At 45.1% G+C, this 21,930-nt stretch overlaps 1 long non-coding RNA gene across 1 annotated transcript; it reads left to right on the top strand.

The window, feature by feature from the left end:
• The first annotated feature begins 210 nt into the window (after window positions 1-210).
• On the top strand, window positions 211-5,909 carry LOC142069582 (uncharacterized). The gene is made up of 3 exons (XR_012665492.1): window positions 211-328; window positions 2,732-3,165; window positions 3,569-5,909. It is a non-coding gene; the product is annotated as an uncharacterized LOC142069582 (long non-coding RNA).
• Window positions 5,910-21,930: the final 16,021 nt, after the last annotated feature.

Genomic DNA, 21,930 nt, shown 5'->3' with positions numbered 1-21,930 from the left:
GCCCACTCTCTCTCTGCAAACAATTATAGTTCTAGCTTCCTCAAATCTCCCATTATCTCACTCTCAACTATGGTAACCTATTAATATCTTCAATATTTCAAAAGGCTAATAATGGGAGGGAAATTCTGGGCTGGAAACGACTCCTGCTCCCTCACTTCCAAAGGCCTCTCCTTGCTCCATGAATTGCTGTTCTGCCACCCCTGAATGATCAGCCTCTCTGGCTGGGAAGCGAGTGCGTGAGCCAGACCCTACCCAGCAAGCGTTGCCGATTCAAGTCAGGACTTAAAGGGCAGCTGTGCTGGACGTGGGTGTTGGCAGCTCAGTTCTGGTAGGTCTGTCACTCTGAGGGGACAGGGGTCCCGATTTCTATTTCTGCAAGCTGAAACAGAGGGTCTTTTGCCTCTTAAAAAGATGGTGCCTTTGGAACCATGCCTGATTTCGCTTTTTGCTCAGTTAACTGAATTTGACTGGGGGAAGGGGGTGGGGGGAGACTGGTACTGATTTGATAGAACCTGATGAGAGACAGCTTTTCATGCCCCAGCCCTCCATGCTGAGGGTATGAAACAGCACTGACTACTGCAAAATGCAATAATGTCCATCACCTGGAAATCACAGCTCCTTCAGTGAAAGGGTTAAATGGTGTAATTCTGAGGCACCAACCAGTCCGTGACCCCTCTGGGTATGTAGTCAATGTATATTTGAAAATCCCTGCTCTCTCAGCCATGGGCTTGCTTATGCTGGCTCGGGAGCTGTTCCCATCAATAACCATAAGGCAGCGAGTGAGAATGGAGAGCAGCTGGGCTGCTGGAGTCTACGCAGTCAGGTTAGAGTTAACTCAAAATCAGGTCACAACTGGATAACTCCCTCTGCCTGAGCAGTACCTGAGGAAGGAGAATACATTTTACTGAGTCTCCTGCCACCCTTCTCCTCTCAGCTGCTAGCGCATCCCTTACATGTGGAGAGCTGGGAGGTTTAGGGATGGGTTTAGATGGTTTCTTAGAACAGCTGTTTCCCCTGCCTCAGAAGCCTCCCCGGCCCTTCTTCTGAGAGATGAAGATGTTTATGTTGACCGGGCTGAGTGCCATCACCCTAGGAAAGATTTCACTGACAGCAAAACACCCCATTTTACAGAGCCAGCCCCGAACCTGCTCAGTGGCTGATGTTGAGTATCTTGATACTCAACATGATCCTGAGCATGCAGCAGACAGTGGAGCTGGACATTTCCCCCAGGTCTCCCTCTGAACACCCCAGGGACTATGGGGGAGCAAAGAATACTTTGTGTTTCTCTCGCCCCTGCCAGCCAGGGCTCTCACAGTGCTTCACAATGGGAGGATAAGTCATTTTACAGAGGGGGGGACTGGCACAAGGAAGGCGACACCCAGAGCTAAGAATAGCTCCCAGACTGCCAATCCCCATATTGACTGGGTACAAGTCACCTCAGGATGGGTTGCAGAGATAGCATTTCTAGACACTGTAAATGACTGCTTCTTGGATCAGCTAGTCCTGGAACCTACAAGGGGAATAATTCTTGACTTAGTTCTAAGCAGCACACAGGATCTGGTCTAAGAGGTGAATATAGCTGGACCACTCAGTAATAGCAACAATAAAGTAATTAAATTTTAAAATCCTTGTAGGGGGAGAATGCCAAAGAAATCCATGACAGTAGCATTTAACTTCAAAAAGGGGAACTGCAAAAAATTATGAAGACCGCAGAAATTAAAAGGAACAGTCACAAGAGAAATGCCTGAAAGCTGCATGAAAATTATTTATAAGCACCATAACAGAGGCTCAAACTAAATGTAGACACCAAATAATAATGAATAATAAGCAGTAATACAGCACACTGCTATAACAAACCAATTGGGATCCAAGCCATTGGTTCATTATTGCCAGGGGCTCATTATAGCAAAAATGCCCTGCTGCCCCGGGGGAGGGGCAGCTGACAGCTCCTTCAGCCCAGCAGCTGTGGCGGGGGCAGTCTGCAGGGCTCAAGGGGCCCCAGGGACCGCGTTCATTATAACTGTCACTCTGCCACTCAGCAACTTTATTTCATTTTCATCTTTGCTGCTTTGTAACTTTCCAAAGTTGAAGAAGTTTTGGAAAGTTACTGAACGAATGAATAAATGAAAAATTGAGGGGGAGGGAGAGACAAACCAAACAACCATATTGTCCCTTATTCCTTCAGTTGAAGTTGGGGGGGGGGGGAGATGGGAATGCAAGGGTGGAGGGGAGAAGTAAAGGGAAAAACAAAAATTTTTGATTTTCAAAACAAAACTTAATTTGAATGGAAGCAAAAGGAAAATTTCATTTCATTTTGAAATTTTGCTGCAAATAATGAAAACATTTCAAATGTGGGATTAATTTTTTGTGTGAAATACTTTGAAGTAAAACTACAGATTTTTCAACATGCTGTATTCTGGTGCAAGGACTCACAATTACCCCAAATTTATTCTCTATGGATAGTCCCAAAATATTTGCTTTGGATATTTTCTGCACAAAATTCCTGCCAGTTAAGTCATTTGCTAGGATGCTTGTGGAAAGGGCATGGACACATGTGAAGCACATTATGTTAATAATTGGAACAAGTGTAGCAGAGGACAGGTTCTGAGCCCAGCTCTGTTGTTGGGTCACTGGGGAATCCAGATGCAGCATAGGATTTTGAGCCCCCAGAAGCAGAACAGGGAGTACCCTCTTCTGCTTAGTTAAAAATTTCTGCTTTTTTGTCCGACAGGTCTGAACTGGTGGTAAATGGCCATTCCCAAGGCCCCTGTGAAAACCTGCCTGTGGTCTCTTCTCAAGATATATTGTACGGATGCCTCCAGCTGACAAAGGAACAGAGACAGCAGCAGATGCTTTTATATGGCTGTGATGCTGAAATTTGTACTCCCAAGTGCATCAAATGGTGATGGAGAGAAGAAATGAAGGGCAAGATGGTTGGTTTCAAGCTGAAGGAACTGGGAGTCCTGCCAGCAGCAGAGCTGTGAAAAGGGCTGATCGGACAGTTGGGTACCTGCTTCGCTTAGTGCTCAGGGATGGCCAGATGGCCTGGGAACTCAAAGCTCCCTGTAGTATTTTGCTTACAAATCTCAGTGCTGCTCACCTTTCCATCCAGGATGCTGTGTTGGCCTGGGGGAAGACGTGCTGCTAGAAGAGAGACGGAGCAGAGTGAGTTCAAGGTTGGCACGGGGAGGACACTTCATAGATGGAGGAGTGCAGTGGCAGCTTTTCAGGAACACGTTTGCCTCTCATTTGCATACACCTGTGCCTGCATTACTGAAAATCCTCAGTAAAGGCACCCAATGGGCCTGGACTTCAGCAGGTGGTCTCCCCACGGCGGGCAGGAGAACTGTGCATGTCACAAGGGTGAAAAATCAGGACAGGGATGTGGAGTCATAGGCCCCTGTATAAGAAAAAGCCCCAAATATCAGGATTGTCCCTATAAAATCATCCTCACTGTCACTTGAATGGGCAACTGGCAGAACTTGCCTAAATGGGTTTATGCAGGTGGATGTAAATCCTATCACTAAGGTACACAAGTGTCTGATTTCCATATTCATTTTTTTTTCAGATTGGCAAACTGAGGCACGGAGAAGGTCACCCAGAGCTAAGGTCAGTGGGAGAGTTAGCAACAGAGCTCAAGTCTCCTGACTCCCCTCCAAAAGGCTAGACTACATCCTGGAGGGCAGGTTCCTCCACATTCAGGAATGACTCTACAAAGTGCCCAACAAGGATGCCGATTGCGGAGCCTCTCCCTTGAGGAACGCAGGATATGCCAGATTGGATCAAACCCAAGGCCCCTTCTCTGAGAGTGGCCAGCACCAGATACTTCAGAGGCAGATGTAAGGACCCTGCAGTAGCAGATGTGGGATAATCTGTCCCCCTCCCCCATTAGATCTCAAATAGTTAAGAGAACAGCTTAAATCCTGAAGCTTGAGGTTTAATGTCCTTTCCAAAATGTTTGTCATTAATTATGATAACTGGATATTCTGAATATGCATACAACTGGTCAATCTCTTTCTCAGTCTTCTTAAGCCATTGAGGCTAAAGAACATAACCTGATTCTATCTGCAGGGATTTTAAGAATATCCAGAATGTTCATAATTAATGGCAGCACCTTGCAGGAGAGCCCTTTGTCATGATAAATGCAGAGAAAAGCCAGCCTGACCTGCCCCAGTTGTAACTCGCTGAGAGAACGTAGCAGGAGAAGATCGCTTGGAAGTGGCACATGCAGGCAGCACATTGTTGGATCTCTTCTGTTCTATGCACACGTTTTTGCTCATTTTTGGTGACCTTGTTGCCAGGCTGTGCTCAGCAAACAGTGCCTGGCCTGTGGACTGTCTGCTGGGCTATGGGCTGTTTGAAGTGAACCCAGCAAGGAGGGAGACAAAATACCCCATGCTCGTTCTCCCTGTGGGATCAGTGTCCCCACAGGTGTAGAAGGAACCAGATTTTGGCAGCCCTCCCCAGCTGATGGCAGGTACCCAGCACGGGTACCCAAGAGCACCTGTCAACTTCCCACAGATCACTCCCTGGAAATGTCTCAACCCTGACTGGAGTGGCAGCCACTGGGCAGAGGGAGTTCATCTGCATGCCCTATTCATGCCTTGGCTTCTTCACTGAGAATGCTGGCCAGTGGGTCAGCTAGGATGTGCACTGTGATCTCCGCTGCTTTCACCCATGCAGGGCTCAGAAGCAACTGGCTCCACTCATAGGAGCATTGCCAGCCGATCGAGGGAAGTGATTATTCCCCTCTGTTCGGCACTGGTGAGGCCACACCTGGAGTATTGTTTCCAGTTTTAGTCCCCCCACTACAGAAAAGATGTGGAAACATTGGAGAGAGTCCAGGAGAGGGCAATGAAAATGATTAGGGGGCTTGGGCACATGATTTATGAGGAGGGGCTGAGGGACCTGAGGTTTAGTCTGCAGAAGAGAAGAATGAGGGGGGATTTGATAGCTGCTTTCAACTACCTGAAGTGGGGTTCCAAAGAGGATGGAGCTCGGCTGTTCTCAGTGGTAGCAGATGACAGAACAAGGAGCAATGGTCTCAAGTTGCAGTGGGGGAGGTTTAGTTGGATATTAGGAAACACTATTTCACTAGGAGGGTGGTGAAGCACTAGAATGGGTTACCTAGGGAGGTGGTGGAATCTCCATTCTTAGAGGTTTTTAAGGCCCAGCTTGACGAAGCCCTGGCTGGGAAGATTTAGTTGGTGTTGGCCCTGCTTTGAGCAGGGGGTTGGACTAGATTACCTGCTGAGGTCTCTTCCAACCCTAATCTTCTATGATAAGCCGTACCACGATGTCTCACAAGTGACTGTGCTATTCTCCAGAATCTTAACTTTTATTTAAAACAAGGTCCGTCTATAGCCAGCCTGGAAAACCTCAAAAATGTGAACTGAGCATAGTTAACACAAAGCTGAGTCTGCAGAGAGTCTGGAACAACAGCTCTGAGAAATGGAAATTGCCCATCCAGTTCAGTGAGGTGTTAGCTAGGATTCCCAGTGACAATTATATAAATATCAGCATTGTTCCTATTTCAACCTGCAGAGAGGGCGGGTCACAGACCTCCACAATTCACTTTGAGTGACAGCACAGGATAGGGCTGCATGTTGATGGTGCTTAGGAGATGCACAAGGAAGGAGACCAACTTGGCAGAGCCCATGGCTATGTCCAAGCCCCACCAATGGGAAACCAAGTGCAGGCAGCCTAGAAGTGGCAAGTGACACCAGCAATATATTGTGAATATCTGCACAATCTGCTGTCCCATTCTGGCAGCTCACATGGGCAGAGCTACCTTTGTGGAGAGAGCTTGGTCCAGTTTTCACAACTGAGCTCCTGCGCACATGTCTCTAAAGATCTAGGAGACTGTAGTGACTCCTGTCACTTCTGGAACTGCAAACTGAGACAAGATGGTCAGCACCTTTTAACTAGAAGATTCTTCTTCCCAAAAAATGGGGTTTCTTCAAAAACTACTTTTTTTTATGAAAAATATTTTGAAAAAATTTCCAAATGAAAATTCTGGCAACTCCCCCCCCCCCCCCCACACACACACAATTTTTTAGTATTTTTAAAAATATAGGCATTGTAAGGAAATTCCACCTTTTTGTGTCTCTCACATTCCCTCTCCCCTTGCTTTTCTTTTTTTCCTCCTTTTTTTTTTTCACAAGAAAGGTGTGGAGAGAAGGTAGCAAAAAAAGAAAAAGAGGAGATAGTGAGAGAAAGTAACATCTAAGAAGTAACACTTTCACTTTTAAAAGTCACACTTTCTCTCACTTTTTAACTTTCTGTCTCTTTAAGTGAGAGAATGTAATACTTTGAATTTTTCTCCTAGTAGAAAATAATTAGTGAGAGAAAATGTGGTGGGTTTTTTTTGGTTTGGTTTTCCCCCCTCCCCCCAATTTGTGTCACTTCTGTACCTCTCAACTCTTATTCTGCTAGAAAAAGGGAAACATTTTTAAAAGTAAGATTTTTAAAATATTGGATTTTTCCTAGAAATGGAGACAATTCCAAACCCAAAAGTATTCACACAGCCACACACATTCAACAGCAGTAAAGTCTGTATTTTTAAGAAATCAGGCCTGGGGGGCAGAAAGGAAAAGGGGCTGGGGAGAGACTGGATTTGAGCAGCTCTTCTGGGAAAACTCTGAATTTGTCCTCTCTTGGTTCAGCAGAACATCTGCAAATCTTCTGAGGTTTGGGTGGGATCAACTGACTGTTTTGTGGTGGGTGGGCACAGACCTTCTCCTTCTAGCTGGGGGTGATGGCAGTTTCGCTGAATCTGACTACAGTGCACTATTTGAGGTTCAAACAGGATTGATGAAGAATGGCTGAAGGCATACATCTGGTGTATTGATTGGCTGAACTTTCTGCATGTGGGGGGCCAGGGAAACCCATTGTATTTAACCAAGGGGAGGGAGCAGTTGTAGGTAAAGTGGCTTCTGAGTCTATTCAGAAAAATTTTGGAAAAGACTCTGGGGCTGGGAATCACAGACACACTGATCATAACTCGCCGCCTGTGGGGGATTCCAATGGGAGCTAGGTACCGGAACACCTGTGGGGATCTGGACTACAGAGATTATTTACAGTTTCACAGAAGGGAACCTTGCAGCCCAGGCTCAGAGAGAGTGAGGCCTGCATGCCTCAAGGCTGCTTTGCCTTGTTCTAGCTCATGCAGCTGGGAAGCCAATTGCATTTCTCTTTTATTTTCTTTGTCACATTGCTGCATGCTGGGGCTCCCCTCCTAGGAGCAGCTGGTTCTGGAGTCCTGGTCTGTCATGCACGATCTGTCATCACAAACCTAGAGTCAATGGGATGTGACTGAGGCCTGACTGATAAAGAACATCAGACCACTGCATTATCTAATCATCTGCTTTAGCCCCCCAGGACATCTCCACTAGCCCTCCTGTCTCCATGCCTGTGATTTCACTGTCCCCTTTGGCTATTGTCCCTTTCCTCCCCCACCCCCACATAGGTATCCAGCTCCAGCTAAATCCCATCTCTCTTTCCAACCCATCCTTTCCTTGCTGTCCCCACACCTATAACATAAGGTTTAATGCATTCAGATTGCCCGAGCTAAACAATTGACTGGGGGGGACATCTAGGAATGATGAGCTCAGAGTAGAGTAGGCCAATGGCAAGACAACACTGTACCACCCATCCACCCAGGAGGCCTACTCCTGCTTCCCTTTGCAAATACCTTTCAAAGGGTCCAGAGGAGCTGAGGCCTCCAGGGACATCTCCAGAGCACAGCAGCTGAGCTCCTCCACAGCACAAATGCAGGCTCCTGGGTGATTGCTCCCTGGGGGCAGTGTGAAATGGACCTGGGTTCTGCCGAAATCACTACCTGCTACCAGCAGTTCCATGTCCTTCTCTGCCCCACTCCTTCATGCTCCCTGCCTTGCCACTGTACATCACCTGGACTTGGTGTGGTGTCCAGGCCACCTTCCCCAAGAAAAGAAAGGTTCGTGAATGCACAATAATTGGCAAGATTTCAAGTGACTGTCTATGGAACAGAGTCCTTGGCACCACAGACTTCCAAGTAGCTGGGACCCTGCCCCTTGCAAGTAGCCTGCCACAGTAACAGGCTCCAGATGGTCTTCCCCAGCCAGGGCTAAGGGTCAGCAGATTCATCACACTGCTTCCACACAGGGGAAAAGACATGGAGCTCAGTGCATCTGCTGAAGAGGATGAAAGGTTGAGTTGATGCTACTGAGATGAGGAGTACTTGTGGCACCTTAGAGATTAACAAATTTGTTTGAGCATAAGTTTTTGTGAGCTAGAGCTCACTTCATCGGATGCATGTAGTGGAAAATACAGTAGGGCAATTTTATATACACAGAGAACATGAAACAATGGGTGTTACCATACACACTGTAACAAGAGTGATCAGATAAGGTGAGCTATTACCAGCAGGAGAAAAAAAACCCTTTTGTAGTGATAATCAAGGTGGGCCATTTCCAGCAGTTGACAAGAACTTGTGAGGAACAGTAGGGGGTGGGAAATAAACATGGGAAATAGTTTTACTTTGTGTAATGACACATCCACTCCCAGTCTTTATTCAAGCCTAATTTAATGGTGTCCAGTTTGCAAATTAATTCCAATCCAGCAGTCTCTCATTGGAGTCTGTTTTTGAAGTTTTTTTCTTGTAATATTGCAACTTTTAGGTCTGTAATCAAGTGACCAGAAAGATTGAAGTATTCTCTGACTGGTTTTGAATGTTATAATTCTTGGCATCTGATTTGTGTCCATTTATTCTTTTATGTAGAGACTGTCCAGTTTGGCCAATGTACATGGCAAAGGGGCATTGCTGGCACATGATGGCATATATCACATTGGTAGATGTGCAGGTGAACGAGCCTCTGATAGGGTGGCTGATGTGATTAGGCCCTATGATGGTGTCCCCTGAATAGATATGTGGACACAGTTGGCAATGGGCTTTGTTGCAAGGATAGGTTGCTGAGTTAGTGTTTTTGTTGTGTGGTGTGTGGTTGCTGGTAAGTATTTGCTTCAGGTTGGGGGGCTGTCTGTAGGCAAGGACTGGCCTGTCTCCCAAGATCTGTGAGAGTGATGGGTCGTCCTTCAGGATAGGTTGTAGATCCTTGATGATGCGTTGGAGAGGTTTTAGTTGGGGGCTGAAGGTGACAGCTAGTGGCATTCTGTTATTTTCTTTGTTGGGCCCGTCCTGTAGTAGGTGACTTCTGGGTACTCTTCTGGCTCTGTCAGTCTGTTTCTTCACTTCAGCAGGTGGTTATTGTAGTTATAAGAAGGCCTGATAGAGATCTTGTAGGTGTTTGTCTCTGTCTGAGGGGTTGGAGCAAATGCAGTTGTATCGTAGTGCTTGGCTGTAGACGATGGATCGTGTGGTGTGGTCAGGGTGAAAGCTGGAGGCATGTAGGTAGGAATAGCGGTCAGTAGGTTTCCGGTATAGGGTGGTGTTTATGTGACCATCGCTTATTAGCAGTGTAGTGTCCAGGAAGTGGATCTCTTGTGTGGACTGGTCCAGGCTGAGGTTGATGGTGGGATGGAAATTGTTGAAATCATGGTGGAATTCCTCAAGGTCTTCTTTTCCATGGGTCCAGATGATGAAGATGTCATCAATATAGCGCAAGTAGAGTAGGGGCGTTAGGGAACGAGAGCTGAGGAAGCGTTGTTCTAAGTCAGCCATAAAAATGTTGGCATACTGTCAAACAATATGGCAGTGCCGCTGATCTGAAGGTATACGTTGTCGCCAAATGTGAAACAGTTCTGCAAGGCTACTGAGATGTGAACCCCTCTTTGTAGGGAGTTAAAATGTGGCAATACTGAAACTTAGTTAACTAAGTCATCTCCCTTTCACAGTCAATGTAGTAGCTGCATGCAATTAACTCAAAACAAATTAACTCGATTAAAAATTAATCATGATTTAGTTGCAGTTTTAATTGCACTGTTAAACAATAATAGAATACCAATTTAAATTTATTATAAATATTTTTGAATATTTTTCTACAGTGCTCATGGAATGGTGATCAAAGCATGAAGGGGCATACAAATGTTTAGCATATCTAGGGTGTAAATATCTTGCAATGCCGGCAAAAACAATACCATGCGAACGCCTGTTCTCACTTTCAAGTGACATTGTAAATAAGCATTACCTCCTGTAAATGTAAACAAACTTGTTTATTTAAGTGACTGGCTGAACAGAAAGTAGGACTGAGTGGATTTGGAGGCTCTCAAATTTGACATTGTTTTATTTTTGTGTGCAGTTATGTAAAAAAAATTAATAAATCTACATTTGTAAGTTTCACTTTCACAATAAAGAGATTGCACTACAGTACTTGTATGAGGTGAACTGAAAAATACTATTTCTTGTGTTTATCTTTTTTACAGTGAAAATATTTGTAACCAAAAACAATATCAAGTGAGCACTGTACATTTTGTATTCTGTGTTGTAATTGAAATTGATATATTTGAAAATGTAGAAAACATCCAAAAATATTGAAATAAATGGTATTCTGTTGTTTAGCAGTGCGATTAAAAATGGTGATTAATTGCAAATTTTTAAAATCTTCCGATTAATAGTGATTAATTTTTTTAAATTGTTTGACAGTGCGAATCAGCACATACTATTACTCAGATCTTCCTTCTGCTGTAACATGGCCTGGAAATGGCCAGTTTCTGCTCTCAGATATGCATGTGTAACTAAGCAGTGAAATCAACAGGAGCTTTTCATCTCAGGGTACAATGTGCCCCCACTTTTGTGGTAAAACAGCTGCTCTCCTAACCAACCCAAGAAAGACCTGCAAGATGAGAATAGTGCATAATGGGCATCATTCATCTTCACTGCCCAACATCCAGGGATGAATTTGGCCCAGTAGTTTAACAAAGTCATTACTAAGAAATATTTGTCCTAAGTCTTCTCTCATTGCTGCCAATAGACTTTCTCCTGATTTGCACCAGTGTGACAAGGGACTCAAGCCTGTTATATAGAATTGGGAGCTTACATTATGCGTGCTAGCCTGTTTTGAAAAATCTCCTGGATGCAGTCGGATCTCTGTCATATCTCTTTTTCTCTGGTGTAACACCATCTACTCAAAGAGAGTCATTCCCTGATTTACACCAGTTGTAAGAACAGAACCAGGCCCCTTCTCTGTCCATGGAATGCTCCAGCTGGCTCAAGTCTGCTTACAACTATATGGGGAGATTGCAAGAAAACTTCCGAAGTGGGGCAGGGATGGAACAAGAGAACATTGGAAAAAGGCAAATATTGGAACATTGGAAAAAGGCAAATATAGTGCCCATATTTTAAAAAGGGAAGAAAGAGAACCTGGGGAACTACAGGCCGGTCAGCCTCATGTCAGTCCACGGCAAAATCATGGAGCAGGTCTTCAAGGAATCCATTTTGAAGCACTTGGAGGAGAGGAAGGTGATCAGGAACAGTCAACATGGATTCACCAAGGGCAAGTCATGCCTGACTAACCTATTGCCTTTTATGATGAGATAACTGGCTCTGTGGATGAGGGGAAAGCAGTGGACGTGTTATTCCTTGACTTTAGCAAAGCTTTTGACACGGTCTCCCACAGTATTCTTGCCAGCAAGTTAAAGAAGTATGGATTGGATGAATGGACTATAAGGTGGATAGAAAGATGGCTAGATTGTCGGTCTTAGCAGGTAATGATCAATGGCTCCACGTCTAGTTGGCAGCTGGTATCAAGCGGAGTGCACCAGAGGTCAGTCCTGGGGCTGTTTTTGTTCAACATCTTTATTAATGATCTGGATGATGGGATGAATTGCACCCTCAGCAAGTTCACAGGTGACACTAAGCTGGTGGGAGCGGTAGATATGCTGGAGGGTAGGGATAGGGTCCAGAGTGACCCAGAGAAATTGGAGGATTGGGCCAAAAGAAATATGACGAGGTTCAACAGGACAAGTGCAGACTCCTGCACTTAGGAAGGAAGAATCCCATGCACTGCTACAGGCTGGGAACCGACTGGCTAAGCAACAGTTCTGCAGAAAAGGACCTGGGGTTTACAGTGGATGAGAAGCTGGATATGAGTCAGCTGTGTGTCCTTGTTGCCAAGAAGGTCAATGGCATATTGGGCTGCATTAGTAGGAGCATTGCCAGCAGCTCAAGGGAAGTGATTATTCCCCTCTATTCGGCACTGGTGAGGCCACACCTGAAGTATTGTTTCCAGTTTTGGTCCCCACACCTACAGAAAGCATGTCGAAAAATTGGAGAGTGTCCAGTGGAGGGCGGTGAAAATTATTAGGTGGCTGGGCCACATGACTTACGAGGAGAGGCTGAGGGAACTGGGGTTATTTAGTCTGTAGAAGAGAAGAGTGATTTGATAGCAGCCTTCAACTACCTGAAGGGGGGTTTCAAAGAGGATGGAGCTCAGCTGTTCTCAGTGGTGGCAGATGACAGAACAAGGAGCAATGGTCTCAAGTTGCAGTGGGGGAGGTTTAGGTTGGATATTAGGAAACACTATTTCACTAGGAGGGTGGTGAAGCACTGGAATGGGTTACCTAGGGAGGTGGTGGAATTTCCATCCTTAGAGATTTTTAAGGCCCAGCTTGACAAAGCCCTGGCTGGGATGATTTAGTTGGTGTTGGTCCTGCTTTGAGCAGGGGGTTGGACTAGATGACCTCCTGAGGTCTCTTCCAGCTCTAATATTCTATGATTCAAAAGCTGGCACCATTGGTAAGAATGGGCTTTAAATTAGGAAATGAGGGGAGAAAGTTGGGAGGGACTTGTGAAATCTCCACACCTGTCTTCAATATACTGGAGGAGGAAAATAGTTAAATAAAGATCTAGTAAGGGATAATGGATCTCCACATGGCAAGAGTATGGACAGCAAGAAGAAAGTACAAATATTGACTGAAGTAGTAGTCAAGTAGGTGATACAGCTAGTGGAAGGACTATGTATAATCTAGCTAGAAAACTGGACAAAAACTGAGGGAAACAACTGAAATGCTTGTACACAAATCAAGGAGTCTGGGCAATAAAATGGAGAAACTGGAACTACTGGTGCAGATCAAACCAGATATTACTGAGGATACAGAAATATGGTGGAATAACACTTGCGACTGGAACACAGGAACTGAAGTGTAAACAGAGTGTGAAAGAGCTCTCCCCTGACATCTAGTGATGCGCTAGGGGAAAAGACTTCAGGAGTAGATCATATTTACATAATTACACCTATTCTGCATAGGTGTTCAGAAAACAGAACTGCTTTTCCAAATTGATCAGTATTGGCTGATGTTGTGTTACAGCCATGACCAAAAACACAACCCCAGGAAAAGATGGCATTTGCTATAACTTCCTGAAAAAACGAGACCCCGGCTGCCTGGTATTAACTGCCATTTTCAACAAATGCAAACAATTCTGCTGTACCCCCAGCTCCTGGAAGAAGTCTATGACCATGCTCGTCTACAAGGAAGGCCAGAAAGACAATCCCAGCAACTGGAGACCCATCTCTCTCTGTTCCACCATGTACAAACTGTATGCCAGCGGCCTCACAGCTGGGATCACAGACTGGTCGGTGAACGGAGGAGCCATTAGCTCCATCCTGAAAGGCTTCGTGTCATGCAAAGGCTGCTATGAACACAGCTTTATCCTTCAGTCTGCCATTCACCGGGCCAGGAGGGTACAGGGGCCGTGTGCCATAGCGTGGCTCGACCTGGCTAATGCTTTTGGATCGATGCCCCACAGCAAAGTTTTGCCACGCTGCGAGAGTTCAGGGTGCCTGAAAACTTTCTCCAACTGATCTGGGAACTTTATGAAGGCTGCACCACCACCATCCGCTCCATGGAAGGAGTGAGGCCTGAAATCCCTATCTGTAGCAGCTTGAAGCAAGGTTGTCCCCCCAGCACCATTGTTTTCAACTTAGCTATGGAGCCGCTCATTCGAGCCATCTCCAGCAGTGTAGGCAGTTTAGACCTGTATGGCAACAGCATGAATATCCTGGCCTATGCAGATGATCTGATCCTGATCACAAATAACCCCGAGTGTCTCCAAGAAATGCTTGACATCACCAGCCAGGCTGCCAGCTGGATGGGACTCTGCTTCAGTGCTAGGAAGTGCGCTTCCCTGCACCTCAATGGCAGCAGAAAGGACTTGGTCCAGTCAATGCTGTTTCAGATCCAGGGTGGACCCATGATCTTCCTCGATGATGGGGAAACATACCAACATCTCGGCACGCCCACAGATTTCCGTGTCCCGCAGACACCTAAGGATACCATCATGGAGATCCTACAAGATGTGGCCAGGATCGACTCCTCCCTATTGGCACCATGGAAGAAGATCAACACCTGGAACACCTTCCGGATCCCCGTATCTCATTAGTCCTGAGGGGATCTGCCATGGCGAAGGTACCTCTGAACAAGGCAGACACACCATCAGGCAGCTAGTAAAGAAGTGGATGTTTCTTCCCCAGAGAGCCAGCAATGAGCTGGTGTACATCTCGCACAGGCAGGGTGGTGCCAACATCCCTCGTAGGGTGACCTGTGCGATATTGCTGTGATTGCTCATGCCTTCTGCCTTCTGACATGTCCGGACGCCATGGTGAGGAACATCACAGAGAGTGCTATGCAGGATGTCATCAAGAAGCTAATCGCAAGGACCGCCCTCCAACCAAGATGTCACCACCTACCTGAGCAGCTCACTGGAAGGTGAATTCAGAAGAGACAGGGGTGGCTTTGCTTCACTCTGGACTCGTGCCTACAATGCTATGTGACAATTGGAGAAGCATATCAGCTGCTACTGGACGTGGTGCGAGGAACGCCAGGAGCTGGGAATCCTGGTGCCACACGTGATGAATACAGAGCACACAATCGTCACTCCGAGAGCTAGAACCATGCTGGACAAGACCCTGAAGGACGACATCTGCTGCCAATACGTGCAAAACCTGAACCGGAAGCTGGACCAGGGCAAGGCGTTTGAGGTGATGTGCAAGTGGGACGCCAGCAACCACTTCCTCCCTGAGGGCAGTTTCACCTGATTTTACGACGGGAGGTTCATCCACAGGGCCCAGCTCAACTGCGTTCCGCTGAAATGAGCCACCCACCATGGGAATCGGGACAAGCGAGGCAGGAAGTGCAGCTACACAGGACGTTACCCCACGTTACCCCACGTCCTGTGTAGCTGCAAGCCCCATTCCAGAGCCTGGCAGCTGTGACACAAGGCCATCCAAGATTGCCTAGACAGAGCCATCCCTCTGTTACCCAAAATTGGGCCAGTTAATAAGCTTAGGGAGGACTAATGACCCACCAGAGTTTGGCAGAAAGCAGAAAGTTTAGTATACTTATAGCTAAGCTCAAAAGAAGGACGGCGGGGTGGGGGGGGATGTCACACTCACACTCGCATACTCAAGCTCCCAGGACAGGCCCGGCACTGGAGATGTCAGGATCCTTCAAGGTAAGTGTCCCACAGTGCAGCGATGGGCGGGGCGATGAAGGTCAGTCTTCCCGAGGCACGATGGAATGCAACGCGGTGAAACACTGGCCAGGCGGTCCGGGCGATGGGCCTTCACGGGAGGTACAAGCTTATGAGTGCACTGCCGAGCACATGACCTCTTCCCCTTTTAAGGACCTGCTCTTCATGCCCTGCGACTAGAGATGACTTGGCCGCATCTGGTTGGTCACACTCCACCCGGGCAGTGTCCATTCATTGGGTGTGTGATCGCTGCTTAATCAGAGTCCCAGACACCTTGTCTACCTGGGAGCTCTTCTGATCTTCCAGCTGTTCAGCCAGCCCATTCATCCCACAAGCATTCCAGGAGGGAGGGGGAGGTGGAAAGCCACTTCACAGGTATTCAAAGAGGGAGAGGAGACAAAGGGGTGGGGGAGGTGTCACAGACTTTTTGAGCTTACAGGTTATACATAGCATAGTCATGCATAGCATACAGATCACTGTTGCTCCTACAACACCCACTATCCATGAGAAAGGTGGCCGTGAACTCCACCATCCCTGGAACCAAGAGCCAAGTGTGACTGGATATCGTCATCACTAACAAGGACCAGAAGAGCATGATTGTGGATGGTGGATTAGGGGCCTGGAACACATGATTTATGAGGAGAGGCTGAGGGAACTAGAATTGTTTAGTCTTCAGAAGAGAAGAATGAGGGGGGATTTGATAGCTGCTTTCAACTACCTGAAAGGGGGTTCCAAAGAGGATGGATCTAGACTGTTCTCAGTGGTAGCAGATGACAGAACAAGGAGTAATGGTCTCAAGTTGCAGTAGGGGAGGTTTAGGTTGGATATTAGGAAAAACTTTTTCACTAGGAGGGTGGTGAAGCACTGGAATGGTTACCTAGGGAGGTGGTGGAATCTCCTTCCTTAGAGGTTTTTAAGGTCAGGCTTGACAAAGCCCTGGCTGGGATGGGGATTGGTCCTGCTCTGAGCAGGGGGTTGGACTAGATGACCTCCTGAGGTCCCTTCCAACCCTGATATTCTATGATTCTATGTCACATTGCCCTTTGAGAACAGGACCCTGGCCTTGCGTGACGCCCGAGCTCAAAAGGTGGAGAAATACGCCCATCTGGCTGAAACCTTGAGAGCTAAGGTTTACCTGGTTCAGACACACGTGCTGATTGTCGGTATCCTGGGCTCATGGAACACCAGTAACAAGTGAGTGCTGAGAGAATGTGGAATCGGTCAGTGCTACGCCCGGCTGATGTGGCAATTCATAGTGTCAGACACCATCAGGTGGTCGTGAGATATCTACATAGAACACATCACCGGACATCGGCAATACCAGGAGCGATGAGCTGGAGGGCCAATGAGAAGCGCAGTTGGAAAAGTAACTGAAATACTTCCCTGATGGATTGTATTTTCTAAATGGACAATCTACCATAAATGCTCAATCACTGAGGGACAATCTTCACTCATTCCTATATTTGCTTTCTACAATCAACTCACTGTACAACTTTTCATGAGTCATGTACCCAGATACTTGGATGCTAAAATCTAAACTGTATTGTTAGGTTTATTCACCTAAATTTGGGTTATTGCTGATTATGCAGTATATGTATCTTATGACTTTTAAAACAAACTTTGTATTTCTGGATAATCTAAGCACTATACCCAGATGTACACTCTTTTCTCAACTTGTGTATTATACAATTTTTTAATATTAACTTAATAAAATTTTTAGTATTGAGTGCAGGGGTAATGACATGTTCTCCTTTTTGTATGAGTAGAGGGCAGCAGAACTGTGCTTAGCCTGCCCTGGGTGAGGGGTTCATAAGAATGGCCACACTGGGTCAGACCAAAGGGCCATCTAGCCCAGTATCCTGTCTTCCAACAGTGGTGTGCCCCAGGAGGAATGAACAGAACAGGGAATCATCAAGTGATCCATCCCCTGTCACTCATTCCCAGCTTCTGGCAAACAGAGGCTAGGGACAGCATCCCTGCCCATCCTGGCTAATAGCCATTGATAGACCTATCCTCCATGAAGTTATCTAGTTCTTGTTTGAACCCTGTTATAGACTTGGCCTTCACAACATCCTCTGGCAATCAGTTCCACAGGTTGACTATGCGTCATGTGAAGAAATACTTCCTTTTGTTTATTTTAAACTTTCTGCCTATTAATTTCATTTGGTGATCCTTAGTTCTTGTGTTATGAGAAGGAGTAAATAACACTTCCTTATTCACTTTCTCCACACCAGTCATGATTTTGTAGACTTCTATCATATCCCCCTTAGTCTTCTCTTTTACAAATGAAAAGTCCCAGTCTTATTAATCTTTCCTCATACGGAAGCTGTCCCATACCCCTAATAATTTTTGTTGCACTTTTCTGAACCTTTTCCAATTTCAATATATCTTTTTTGAGATGGGGTGACCACTTCTGCACACAATCTTCAAGGTGTGGGGGCACCATGGATTTATATAGAAGCGATATGATATTTTTGTCTTATTATCTACCCCTTTCTTAATGATTCCCAACATTCTGTTTGCTTTTTTGACTGCTGCTGCACATTGAGTGGATGTTTTCAGAGAACTATCCACGATGACTGCAAGATCTCTTTCTTGAGTAGTAACAGCTAATGTAGACCCCATTGTTTTATATGTATAGTTGGGATTATGTTTTCCAGTGTACTTGGGATTTATCAACATTGAATTTCATCTGTCACTTTGTTGCCCAGTCACCCAGTTTTGAGAGATCCCTTTGTAACTCTTCACAGTCTGCTTTGAACTTAACTATCTTGAGTAGTTTTGTATCATCTGCAAATTTTGCCTCCTCACCATTTACGCCTCTTTTTCAAGATCATTTATGAATATGTTGAATAGGACTGGTCCCAGTAGAGACCCCTGGGGACACCACTATTTACCTCTCTCCATTCTGAAAACTGACAATTTATTCCTATCCTTTGTTTCCTATCTTTTAACCAGTTACCCATCCATGAGAGGACATTCCCTCTTAGCCCATGACAATTTACTTTGCCTAAGAGCCTTTGGTGAGGGACCTTGTCAAAGGCTTTCTGAAAATCTGAAGGATTGTAAAGGAGGATCTATTGGGATAGTGCTAGGAGTCTGCTACAAACCCCCAGGGTTGGACTCCAATATGTATAGTGATCTCTCTAATATTATTAGAGATAAATATTAGTAGGAATTGTATCATAATGGAAGGCTTTGACTTCTCAGATATAGACTGTAGAATAAATGCTACTAACATCGGTAGGGCCCCATTTTCCTGGATGTGAGAGATGATTGTTTTCTTTGTCAATTGTCACTAAACTAACACATGGTAATACGCTTTTAGAGTTGATTTTAGTAAGTAGTGAGAAGGACATAGAAGAGCTTGTCATAGGAAATAAGCTTGGGTCAAGTCATCACGAGTTGATTCAGTTTAAATTAAAAGGAAGGATCATCAAACCCAGGTCATTAACTTTGGGTTTTGATTTCAGAAGGGCAGATGTTGGGAAATTAAGGGAATCAGTTAACAAAGTCAACTGGACTGAAGAGCTCAAGGACTTAAATGTGGAGGAGGCTTGGAATTGCTTCAAGTCAGCTATCCAGAAACTATCTGAAATTGCATTCCTAGAAAGGGTAAAAACCTGTATGGAAAGGCTCCAAATCCTGCATGAATAACTATCTCAGAAAAGTTAGCAGTAGTAAACAGAGATCGTAAAGGGAATGGAATAGGGGGCTGATCAGCAAAGAAAGTGACATCATGGAAGTTAGAAAATGTAGGAATAAAGTGAGAATAGTGAAGAGTTCAGCTGAATTAGCTCTTGCCAAGACAATTAAGGTTTTTAGTAATATAAATAAAAAGAGAATAAGGCAGGATGAGGTTAGTCTACTATGCAGTGTGGATGGGAAGGAGATTAAAGATCATCTAGGTATGGTCCAAAAACTAAGAAATATTTTGCCTCAGTTTTCAATAAGGGTATTAATATGGAACATGTGCATGAAAGCAGTATGGAAACCAATCTTAAAGTGCTTAATGTGGTGCTTAAACTGGGGAGACTGGATAATTTTCATCCCAGAATACTGAACGAACTGGCACATGAGATTGCTAGTCTGGTAGCAAGGACTTTTAGTAAATCGATCTATTCGGGAGTAGTACCATATGATTTGAGAATAGCTAGTATCATACCTATATTTAAGGGGGGAAGGGGAAGTGATCCAGGCAAAACAGAGGTGTTAGTCTGACTTCAAGGCTTTAGAACAAATGATGAAGGAAAGAATAATTAGTTCAAGGAGGTAATTGGTAAAGAGGATGTAATGCAGCACGGGTTTACCAAAGGTAGATCGTTAGAGAGACACGGGGGTGAGACAATACCTTTTACTGGTCTAACCTTTGTTGGTGAGAGAGACAGCATCCTGGGATGACACAGCTGCAACTGCACTGTATACAACTGCATACAACAACGGCAGATCATATCAGACTAACCTGATTTCTTCCTTTGAGAAAATAACTGATCTTTTAGATAAGGGAAGTGCAATAGATCTAATATCTTTGAACATCATTAAAGCATTTGACATGGTACCACATTATTAGTTATTAGTTAATATATAATAGAAATTATTAGTTAAATTAGGGAAGATGGGGATCAGTCCAAGCATTGTAAGATGGATAAGGAACTGGCTAAAGGGGGGAAGGCAATGGGTTGTGTTGAAATTTGAATTATCTGGCTGGAGGGAAGTTACTAGTAGAGTTATTCAAGGGTTGGTCTTGGGACCAATCTTATTCAAGGACATTGGCACAAAAAATTTGCTGACAATACGAAGTACAAAGCTGCTCACAAAGAGTTACAAAAGGGTCTCACTAAACTGGGTGACTGGGCAACAAAATGGCAGATGAAATTCAATGTTGATAAGTGCAAGGTAATATACACTAGGCATACGGGACAGCTTCCACAGGAGGAGAGATTAAAAAGACTGGGACTGTTCAGTTTAAAAAAGAGACGATTAAAGAGGGACATGACAGAGGTCTATAAACTCATGACTGGGGTGGAGAAAGTGATCAGGGAAGTGTTATTTACCCCTTCACATAACACAAGAACTGAGGGTAACCTGTGGAATTCCTTGCTAGGGGATGTTGTGAAAGCCAAAACTATAACAGGGTTCAGAGAAGAACTAGATAAGTCCCCGGAGGATAGGTCCATCCATGGCTATTAGCCAGGGTGGGCAGGGATGCAACCCCATGCTATATGTGTCCCCAGCCTCTGTCTGCCAGAAGCTGGGAGTGGACGACAGAGGATGGATCACTTGATGACTGCCTGTTCTGTTCATTCTCTCTGGGGCACCTGGCACTGGCCACTGTCAGCAGACAGGACACTGGGCTAGATGGACCTTTGGTCTGACCCCGTCTGGCCATTCTTATGTTCTTAAGAGGCAGCCCTTCAAGCTTTGGAAGGATGCACCGAGAATGGCGAGGAATCCATTATGGGGATATACATGGTATAACTCAGAGTGAGTGGATGCAATTCAAAAGGGGCAAATATAGGCTGAATACCAGGAAACACTTTCCTGGCAGTTAGATCTAATGATAAAATGAGAAATCACCTCCCAGAGGAAGGGTACATGAAGTGCTTATCAGCAGCCACTCCCAAACACACTCCTCCCAAAGAGGGAGCTCTTTTTATATCTTTAGTAAATTCCTCTGGAGCGAGGTATGCTCTCAAAAGCTTCCTTGGATTTCTGGAACCATAATTCCATTTACCGAGTCAGCAGGTACAACAGACATTCTCTATAAATCAATCACCAGACATGTTCTTTCCTGTAGAACCTGGTCTCTTGGTGCAAAAGGAATTTTCTTGGGTGGAGCAGAAAAGAAGGTTACCCCAGGGTTTAAACAAATCTCATGTGCACCCTTAAACAAACTGATTTAATCAGTCCTTATGTTCTAGTCTATTGTTTTCATTTCAATCACAAGAGGCCTCTATTTTACATTAAATCAGTCTTCATTCTTCACACTCACAAAGTGAGCATCCACATTTATAATCACTTCACTGACTGACCTTTCAGCCTCTTTATATGTACATTCCACAGGCCATACCCTAATTATTGGTAGTTCTCTTCACTCCATGTGTGGGATTCAGTGATCTCTCTCTCTCTCTCTCTCTGGGAAGTTTAGCCCTTAAAGACATAGTCCCCAGTACCACACTAGGTTGCTAATTTGACTTTTTTAATTTTTTTAATTTAATTCTAATTTCCTGGTAAATCTTCAGCTTCAGTTCCTATCTCATGTTTAATGGTGTGAGGGTCTCCATTTAATCCCACAGCTCTTTTCCAGCCTTTGTTTGGTACACGGTTCCAATGAGAAGTTCATCTACTACTTCACTCTTATCCTCAGTTTCTGGGACTGCATGCACATCACTTGCTTTGCATATTTCTGCATAGTGCTTCTTTCTGTTGCAGTTTCTGCCATCTTCCCAATAAGCAGCACACTTAATTCAGGGACATGCAGGTCCACATTTCCCACATCCCACCTTTTGCCTTAGTTTTTGCCA

Source organism: Caretta caretta, chromosome 19, assembly GCF_965140235.1.
Source record: "Caretta caretta isolate rCarCar2 chromosome 19, rCarCar1.hap1, whole genome shotgun sequence".
Taxonomy (NCBI): domain Eukaryota; kingdom Metazoa; phylum Chordata; order Testudines; family Cheloniidae; genus Caretta; species Caretta caretta.
The sequence above is the reverse complement of the archived record's forward strand: the minus strand, read 5'-3'. Positions and strand labels throughout refer to the sequence as shown.